A 10397-nucleotide genomic window follows, 5' to 3' on the forward strand; every position below is an offset into this window, starting at 1 on the left:
ATTTCTTCTCTTGATTCATATGATCATAGATTTAAAGCTGGAAAGGACCCTAGAAATCATGGAGTTCACTTCCCCCTCATTTTATAGATGAGGAAACCAAGGCTGGGTCACCAGGGTCACCAAGCTAGTTTCTCAGGCAGGATTTAAACCCATGGCTTCCTGGCAGCAAGTCCAGTCTTCTATATCACCACAACGGTTCCCACAACTTGTACATGTGAACAGCCCACCTTCATGGTTCTCTTCTAAATGCCTTCTATGGTATTCTTTTTCAAGACTCTTCTCTTAGATTCTTTGGTTCATTTACCCACCATCTCATATTCTCAACCCTAACTCTGTTTGACACCCACTCCATTCTCTCCAGCCCCTGAAATGCAATCCCCAGCTATCCTGGGATCCTGCCATCCTGCCTGTACTTCAGGCCTACTAGACACACCACCTACCAGATGTTCTTTATGTAAGGTACTGCCCCTTTCATATGTGAGCAGTTTGGTTATTGAAAAAAGATAGAAAATGAACTTTTGCATAAGGAAAAAGCCTTAAATCTACTTGTGGAGGATGTAAGGAACTGCCCTTTTATATGTGAATAGTTAGATTGTGAAAAAGGCCAGAAAAATAACATTCGTATATGAAAAACTGATAAAAACTCAAGTGTGAAGAAGCAGTTTTCAGATAAAATGTGACAGACACAGATTGCTAGCACGACCAAATAGAAAACCAAGAGAATTTGTTTGAGAACAGAAACGACTGAGGCTTCAGGGCATTATGCTTCCTCAGTTCATTTGCATGTGGCTCTTTTTAGAGATTGAGAAGTCACAGCTCACAAAATAGTAAATCAAATAACTGGAGATTGGTGATTAAATAAGGGCCTTTGGCTTCATAACTAACAGAAAGCTAGATTTCATGAGTTTTATCTCCTAAGAGAAATGAGTCATTGAGCACTAGGAGACTTTGATTTAATCCTTTGGGAGCTTGGAGAACCAGGTGGGGTGTTGAATAAACCAAAAGCGGAAAAAATGGCAGGATCAGCTAGAGGGAGTAGAATTGAGAAGACATTGGCAGGCAATTAATATATGAAAAATGTCAGAGGACAGGAAGGTTTTTGTTGCTGTGCTAGAAGATTGTTTGGCTAAAGAAAAGCTAAACCTCATAGGAAGAGAGCTAAATTCTGTTCATTGCCCTTTGGAGTTATCTACAGCTACATAGAAGTCAAAATGATCAGAGATTCTGTTTGCTCCCTACTGCCATCTCTGGTTTGATAGAGAGAAACACAAGGGGAAATATGTCATCTACTTTGCTTTTAGAAGAGGCTTGAAGCTGTTAGGACAATGTAGCATGCAACTGAGGGAATAAATGTCTAGACTTGTCTTCATTGTCCAAAGGGCCAGAATAAAGAATTTTGCTGGGAGTTCTCTTCTTTCTGTAACTTAATGTTGAGTGTTTGTTGGATGACATAGAATCCTGTTGAGTAGAGAATTGTCTGGGCTTGTCTGTATTGCCCAGAGAACAAATCTGAAGGCTTTATAATTCTGCCTTAAGGGAACTGCATGTCATTATAATATCGTAACACTCAGTACTCCCTAAAGGGTGATTGTGAGTTAAAATCACTCACCAGTATTTCATCAGTCTGATGGGGAGAAGAGAAGCAAATTTTACCAGCAGGACATTGGTGATGACCTTAAAAGGAACAGCTAGATGGCAAAGAAGTAGCTTTATGTAATGCAGACCATTCCTAGAGAGATCAAGGCCAGCAATCCAGAGATTGAAGTTGACCTGGGCGCATAGATTGTCCTCAATCATGTGTCTCCATGTTATGTTTCTGTAAGTGTATATCTACTTTCCTCTACAGACACTGTGTGCATTTGGGGGGTGCTAGGACTAAAGTTCATGGATTAACTGTGATCTATAGATTAGTCCTGCATTTGTTTTATATTGAGCAACTGTGAGATAGTAATCATTCTTGCTTTTGCTTTATGTTTAAGTAAACGTCTCATGTTTAAAAGTTAATGGTGTCATTGAGACTGACTGATTTTGTGTAGACAGGCATCACATCAGGGTAGAGACTGATTAAACCCATGGCTTCCTGGACTGACTGATTTTGTGTAGATAGGCGTCACATCAGGGTAGAGACTGATTAAACCCATGGCTTCCTGGACAGACTGATTTTGTGTAGATAGGCATCACATCAGGGTACAAGGGGCCACTCTCTCTTGAGGGCTACATTTATATAGGGCCACAAATCATGCACTTATCAATAAGGTGGACCCTGAATCTTTGTTCATCTCAGACTGCCAGGAATTTTTGCCAAGAAGATCAGAAGGCCCTTTTTTGTTTACTGGAAAGAACATTCGAGTTGGGGCTCAAAAAAACTGCTGATACTTATTGGCTGGGAGACCTAAACAAATCATTGAATCCTTCTAGCCCTCAATTTCCACATCCGCAAAGTGAGGATGGTAATGCTTTCATTGTTTATCTCCTGGTCTTGTTATGGGGAAAGCAAATTGTAACCTTAAAACGCTATAGAAATGAGTCATCACCACTGCTATTGTTGGTCCCACTGCCTTAGACAGTTATGAGGGAAGTACTTTCATAAATGTAAAGTTCTATCTAAATATGAACTGCTATTATTACTTTTGTCAGCACCCAGCTGGATTGCCCTTAGCATCATAGTTCTAGAATTGTAAGGGATTTCTGAGGTCACGTAATATAATTAACTTATTTTACTGATGAAGAAACTGAGGCCCAGGGCGTTAGATGACTTGCCCACGGTCATACAAGTAGTAAGAGGAAGCAGGAGGTCTTCTGGCACTAGTGCCAATATTCTTTCCATTGTGCCACCTGCTGCCTCATATGGCTACAATTCACGTAAGACTTCAGTCTCTGAAGAATTGAAATTGAGGATCAGCCAAAGGCCAGCAGAGAAATACATGTTGGACATGAGTAGGCTGCAAGACTACAAATGAAGAATTGCCCAGGAGACAATGACAGTACGAAAAATGTCAACAGAAAACATCTGAGCAAAAAAAGACCATAGTATCCTAAGTTTAGATTCAAAAGGACCTTATTCACCATTGAGTCCAGCCCCCTCATTTACAGATAAAATAACTGAAGCATAAAGTTGTTAAATTATTTTCCTCAATGTCATATAGTTAGTAAATATCTAAGGAGAGATTTGAACTGAGTTCTTACTGATTCCAAGTCCAGTACTCCATCTACCAAGACAGGCCTGTTACATGTCAAAAGCTAAAAATAACTGGTAGACAGCCCAAGTGTTCCACTGGTCTCTTCCTGATGTCAGGAGAGATAAAGGAAGGCCCCCTGTCATATTGGATGGACCCCCATCATGAAAAGACATGGACAAGAGTTGCATAAGGTAGACAGATAGGCATGTGTTGTATGTGACCTGTGTCTTTGGAGGAATAATCAGGTCCATAAAAAGAGAGATCCTTTGGAAAACTGGAGGATAACCCCCCACCAGTGCCAAATTTTGTGGGCTTACAGAAAGCCCTTAAGGAAAGTTCCATGACTGATAGACATGCCCCCCACAGTAAGGCAAACTTTCCAACAATATAAGAAGTGTTGTAGAGTGATATCTTTTGCTTCCCTGCCAACAGAAGGCAAAACTTCCTTTCTAGCCCCTCATTGGTCCTGGTCTGCAGCCTGAAGCAGCCTGCCTTTATCTGTGTTTGCCTGGCTGCAGACACTGCTGGATCCTCCACAATCCAGCCTGTGCAAGTCCCCACCTAAGGCAAGCTTCTGTTGCTGCTGCCAGAAGGAACACAGCAAGGGCCAGCACGTCTGAACTCTGCAGACAGCCTCACTCAAAGAAAAGAGTATTAGCATGCAAAACTCCTTCCACTTGGTGCAAAGGAGGGAGAAGGCTGAGCCTGGGCTCTGCTCCTCCAGCAAACAAGGAGGGGAAGGAATGGCCCTCCCCAGTCCCGTAAGGGAGCACAAACTGGCCCTCTTGATGGAAGTATATAGTATAGTACAAGGGAATGAGGACAGGCTTTGCAGTCTGAAGACCTTGGTCCAAGTGCTGGCTCTGCCTCTTATACCTATGAGCCCTTGGCCCAGACAGTTAATCTTTCTGGGCCTCAGTTTCCCCATTAGTCAAATAGGGATGATTGCTAAGGCCCCTTTCAACTCTCTGTTTATAACCTTATGCCTATAGTTAGCAGCTCCCTGTAGACTAGCTTAGCGCGGTAGAAAGAAATATGAATTTTGAGACAGAGAGCTACAGCTAGGATCACAACTATGAGAGTCTCTAGTCTGTGATCTTGGCTAGTGTCAGTTAGGAAATAAAAAGGAAAAGGCAGGCTGGTGCCAGATACAGTGAATCCATCAATAAGCCTTTATTAAGCACCCACTGAGTACAGAGAACTGTACTAGGCCTGAGCAAGATATGAACAGTGACATCCCCACACACATCCATGCATGTACACATGCACACATGCACGCGCGCGCGCGCACACACACACACACATACACAAGCATGCGCACACACACATGCACACACACACACGCATGCGCGCGCGCACACACACACACATACACACTGAAGTCAGAAGCAGAAGCTGGTATAAGGGGAAAGAAAACGAAGTGGGTCCTGCACACAGGGTCATAAATTAAGAGCTGAATAAGGACCTTAGAAACCATCTAGTCCAATCCCCTTGTTTTAACAAGGAGGATCATTAGGCCCAGGGAGGTTAAATAATTTGCCCAAGGTCACGTGGTATTAAGAAGCAGAGTCAAATATGAAACTGGATCATGTGACTCCAAATTAATTGTGTTTTCCACTGCACCAAGGCCTGATGGGAATCCACATGAGAATGAACTGAAAGCTGCCAACAATGTGGTTGAGGAGTACAAACATGTGAGGACTGGAGATTTCCATTTGTTACACAGCTGAAGCCATGGGTATGAAGGAGATTGCCAAGGGAGAGAGCACAGAGGCAGAAGGGAAGAGTCCCATGGGCAGGAAGCACCCACATTAAGAGATCAGGAAGAGAAAGAGGAAGCCTCAAACAGAAAAGAAGTGATTCATGAGGTACAGGGAAAACCAAGGAGTGAAAAATATCCAGCAGGAAGGGGTGGTCAGCAGTGTCAGAAGCTGCAGAGGGCCAAGGTGGGTGAGGACTGAGAAAGGAAACTGGAATTTGGTCATCAAGAAGATGTTAGTTACCTGAGAGAGGCTTCCCGGGAGCAATGAGGAGGGAAGTCTGATTGTGAGGAGAGAGGGATGTGAAGAAAGGAAATACTGGGATGGAAACACCTGAAAAGGGGAAGAGAGTAGAGGGTGGAGACTGGATGAAGTAGGGGGATCAAAGGACAGGGCTTGAGAAGAGACATGGGGAAGCATGGTGGCTAAGTGGGTAGAGCACCAGGCCTGGAGTCAGGAACACTAGTTCAAATCCAGCCTCAGACACTTACAAGCTGTGTGACCCTGGGCAAGTCACTGACCCCTGTTTGCCTCAGTTTCCTCCTCTGTAAAATGAGCTGGAGAAGGAAATGGCAAACCACTCCAGGATCTCTGCCAAGAAAGCCCCAAATGGAGTCACAAAGAGTCAGACATGACTGAACAACAACAAAGAGAGACACAATTGGTAGTTTTGCACCTGGGGTAGTACAAATGATACTGGGGGTAGGTAGGAAACTTGCCCTGAAATCAACTGTTTAAGCTGAGACACTAAATCCCATGGGGACAGACCCAGGAATAGCACTTCTGGGGAGGTGACTGTGGGTCAGGGAATAGAGAGAACAGGACAGTCAGGCTGTGTAGGAAATGGCTTGGGCTGTGGCTGGCTGCCTTGGGAGAGCAAGTGGGCCCCAGCTCCCTATTTTAACCAGTTCCTCTTGCTCACTGGACGTAGACTTAGACACTAGGCCTAGACCTAGACCCTGTTGTTCCTACCAAAATAGGAAGGAGTGGTTTTTGTTGCTGTTATCTATAAGTCCCATGGCCTGTGACAAAAACTCCTCACCCAATCCATAGAGACTTTTGAATGAGAGGAAAACTCATTTTATAGTCAACAGGGAGTCTGCAGATTGCTTTGACCAAGTCATTCTCCCACTGGAAAAGCATCAACGGCTCTCCTTTCTCTCTAGGATGGAATTAAAAGTCCTCCATTTTGAATTTAAAGTCCTCAATAATCTGGCTCTTGCCTATTTTTACAGACTGATTACACAGTCACAAGAGCTACACTCTGGCCAAACCGGCCTGCCAACCATTCTCCAAACACAACACTGTCTCCTGATTCTGTGACTTTGTAAAGGCTGTTCCCCTAACCTAGAACATTCTCCTACCTCACCTACATCTCTTGGAACCTTTCACTCCGTTCAGTGAGAGGCGGCTAGGTAGCACAGTTGTTAGAGAGCTGGGCCTGGAGTCAGGAAGACAGCACTTAGCACAGTGCCTGGCGTACAGTATGTACAATAGCAGATAAAATACAAATGTTATCATCATTATTATATATTATCTGATTATATTATACTACATGGTACCTGGCACATAGTAGGTGCTTAATAAATGTTTGTTGATGTGACCTGACTTGATTTTGGAAGAAGAGCATCTGTGTGAGAAATGTGCTCACTCTAGAAAGAATAGCACTCATTGTTGAAGCCAGGAAAGCTCTATTTTATTCTACATTTGTGCGAATGGGTAACTTCCTAAGGGAGCACACCTGTTAAGACAAATACAAGACTATTTATTCCCTGTTCCCAATTCAGATTTCCCTCCCCTGTTCCCCACTGGCTGGATACAACTTCCTAAACCACTTAGTCCATTTTTCTCCTAGATGTGTTCCCTCTCCCTTGCTGGCATTGCATGTGCGTTCAAATTAGCTTGCTCCAACCTGGGAGGGGGTGTTAATATTAAACAGCTTGTTAAGCATACAGACAAGCTTCCGACCTTCTGCCCAGTCATAGGCCTGGTTTCACCAAGTCACAGCTCTGGTTGGAACTAGTTGCATCCAGTTATCTTTCTTGAAAAGCTAGGAATTTGTACCTGTCACTCCTGTGGAAACAAGAGTCCTTCTTCTCTTTCTCACATCTGGATTCAAATCTCATCTGTGATGATTACTTCCTATGTGACCTTGAACAAATAATTCAACCTCTCTGGGCTTCAATTTCTTCATATGTAAAATGAGGGTTTGGACTAAAGGTCCTTGTCAGTTTTAAATCTATGATCTCTTGACAAGATAACCTCTGTGGCCCCTTCTAGATTGTGCTCTGTGATCCTAATTCCCCCATTAAGTGCCCTCCCCAAAGAAACTGGATTTATTCTGTTCCTATTCATCAATAAACATATTGAATCTCCATATTTGAATAAAAGCTTTTTGAAGGCATAGACTGTATCACTTTTGTAGGTGTGTCCCCAGTGTTTAGCACAATACTTGGTACACAACAAGTGCTTAATAAATGCTTTTTGAATGATTGTTTATTGAAAGGCAGCAAAAATGTTCCTTGCATGTATGTTCTACCTCCCTATTAAATTGTCTACAGCCTAACAGTTACAGACTATGGTTTTCAAAAGAAGAAATTCAAGGTGTGGACAGCAGCAAGGTAGCGCAGTGGATGTCCCAAAATAGTGCAAATTCTGCCTCAGACCTTAATGACTATGCGACTTTTGGCAAATCATTTAAGCTCAGTCAACCCATTTCCCCATCTACAAAATGAGGGGGTGGAGTTACTGGCTTCAAAGGGTCTGTCCAGTTCCAAAGCTATGGTCCTATAAGCCATTTGAAAAATGTTCCAAAGAATAAGAGAAACAAGTTAAAACAATTCTGGAGTTCCATTACAAACCCATCAAATTGGAAAAGATGGTAACAGAGGGAAATGACAATTGTTGCAAGGGCTATGAGGAGACAGGTATATTCATGCACCATGCTGGCTATGAATTGGTCTAGCCATGTTGAGGGTTGAGGGAGCTAATATCTAGGAACCCAAGACTGGAGTTCCCAGATGGGGCTGTTGAGAGGGAGTACCCCTCAAGGACCTGAGTACTGGAGAGGGTTGGGGCTGTCTGGAATGAATTCACAATCTCAAGTATTCTTTAAGTCAAGGTAGCAAAGATGTATTATGTTTTACAGCAGGCAAAAGTTCTTAGGGAATCTGCAACCTTACAGGGGTGCAGGAAAAGTTTTTATAGGAGATTTGGAGGTGAAACATGTCAATTAGGTGTTTTGAGGTGGGATTAGGGAGTGGTTAAGGGGTGGTCAGTTTTTAAAGGAACATGCACTTTTTGTATCTACTGTGCAGGTATCTTACCCAGAGTTCACTGGGAAATAGCCCAAGGCGGGCTACAAGAAGGTGTGGTTTTGACCATGAAATGTCACTAAGTCAACTAATGGTCAGGGCTGACTGGAAATATCCAGGCTACTTCCATCAAATGTCTTGTCAGACAACATGAATGTAAGGGAGTATACATTTGACTATGTCTAGGATACATATCAGTAAGGTCAGTAAGTACTAAATATCATTATGGCCTAGTACACAGCCAACTAGCATGGACATGGAGTCCAAAGTAATAAATTCTATAGGTGCAGCTGGCCACAGTATCAGGAGGAGAGATAAGTGTTTTGTTAAGGAATGCTGCCCTTGAACTGAAGAGGAACTGCTGAGACAGTATTTTGAGGCTAGGGAGACATATGCTTTTAGAACTGGATGTGGTTCTGGAATTGGGGTCCAGGCACAGGCAGAAGCTAAGGAGAAATTTGATGTTAGAATTAGGGTCCAAGCACAAGTACCCAAACACCCCATCAGTCAAGCTAGAAGGTAATTGGACCTATACATTTCCCCACTCAAAGTCACAAAACTGTGAATACTCTTTGACCCAGAAGTACAACAAAGAAGCATATTCCCTTAAAAAGTCAAAGACAGATTGGAAAGAAATATCCTTTCTGCCTATATATACCAAAAAATGACTATAGCAGCATTTTTTACTGAAGCAAAGAGCTGTTAAGTAGGGTGAGTATCCGTCAACTGAAAATGGCTGAACAAGGGATGGTATATGAATGGAATGAAAGATTTTTGTGTTGTAAGATATAACAAAAATGACATTCAGAAAAACTTAGGAAGACTTTCACAACCTCCTGTGGAATGATGTGAACAGAACCAGAACAATTTAGATAAGGACCACAATAATGGTAAATGAAAATAACTTTGAAAGCTTTCAAAGCTCTGATCAATCAGCTCATATATCAGAATCAATCAGAACATATATCACAAGACTGATGAGGAAACACACCTCTCATTTCTTGGCAAGAGAGGCGTTGAACTAGAGAGGTAGTTCTTGACCTTTTGGGTCATGGAGCCCTTTGGCAGTGAGTCTTGTGGGGACTCTGGACCCCTTCTGAGGCAGCTAGGTAGTGCAGTGCATAGAGTACTGGACTTGGAGTCAGGAGGACCTGAGTTAAACTCTAGCCTCAGACATTAACCAGCTATGTGATTTTGAGCAGGTCACTTAACCTTGATTTGCCTCAGTTTTCTCTAATGGAAGAGAAGAATTGTAACAATACCTACCTCCCAGGGCTTCAGTGAAAATCAAAAGAATTAAACTTTGTAAAGCATTTAGCGTAATGCCCAGCACGTAGCAGGAGCTATATAGATACTGATTGCCTTCACCCTCCCCTACCCTTCCACCATCTCAGAATAGTGTTTTTTCAATACATGAGATTACAGAGGAAACAAATTATAGTAAAATATATTTACCAAAATATTTTTTAAAAACAAGTTCACAGACCCCAGTTTAATAACCCTGTGAATACTGATACACAATGAGATGTACATCTATAGGCATAGCCAGGGCACTGATTTCTTTTGCTTAACTACTCATATTGTTTGCAAGGGAGGATTTCTATTGTGGTAGAATGGAGGAGGATTAGATTTGATGGGTGGTGACAATGATGATGATGATGGAAGAGGAGAAAGAGGAGGAGGAGAAGGAGGAGGAGAAGGAGAAGGAGAAGAAGAAGAAGAAGAAGAAGAAGAAGAAGAAGAAGAAGAAGAAGAAGAAGAAGAAGAAGAAGAAGAAGAAGAAGAGGAAGAAGAAGAGAATCAATGAAGCATCCAAAAATATAGACTAGAGCAGAGGAAATTTAAAAAGAGACAGACATGCAATTACATATATACATACACTTTCAATCATGTAAAATGTCAGATATACAGTTCTAAACATAATCATCCTTTCTCTTCTTCTTTGTATAGTAAACCATTCTGTTTGCTGTTCTTTAAGTTCATCATGAATAGGGGATGGAGTTCATTCACTTATCCATCCTTTGTTTCTGTTTCGTCCCTACTCCCTTCACTGGCAGGGCCTTTATCCCATCTATAATATAGCGCAGCATTTTGTGAGGTATGCGAGATTGTCATGAGGGCCCATAACCAAGGAAACAAGTGAC

The sequence above is a fragment of the Trichosurus vulpecula genome, chromosome 3 (assembly GCF_011100635.1).
Source record: "Trichosurus vulpecula isolate mTriVul1 chromosome 3, mTriVul1.pri, whole genome shotgun sequence".
Lineage (NCBI taxonomy): Eukaryota > Metazoa > Chordata > Mammalia > Diprotodontia > Phalangeridae > Trichosurus > Trichosurus vulpecula.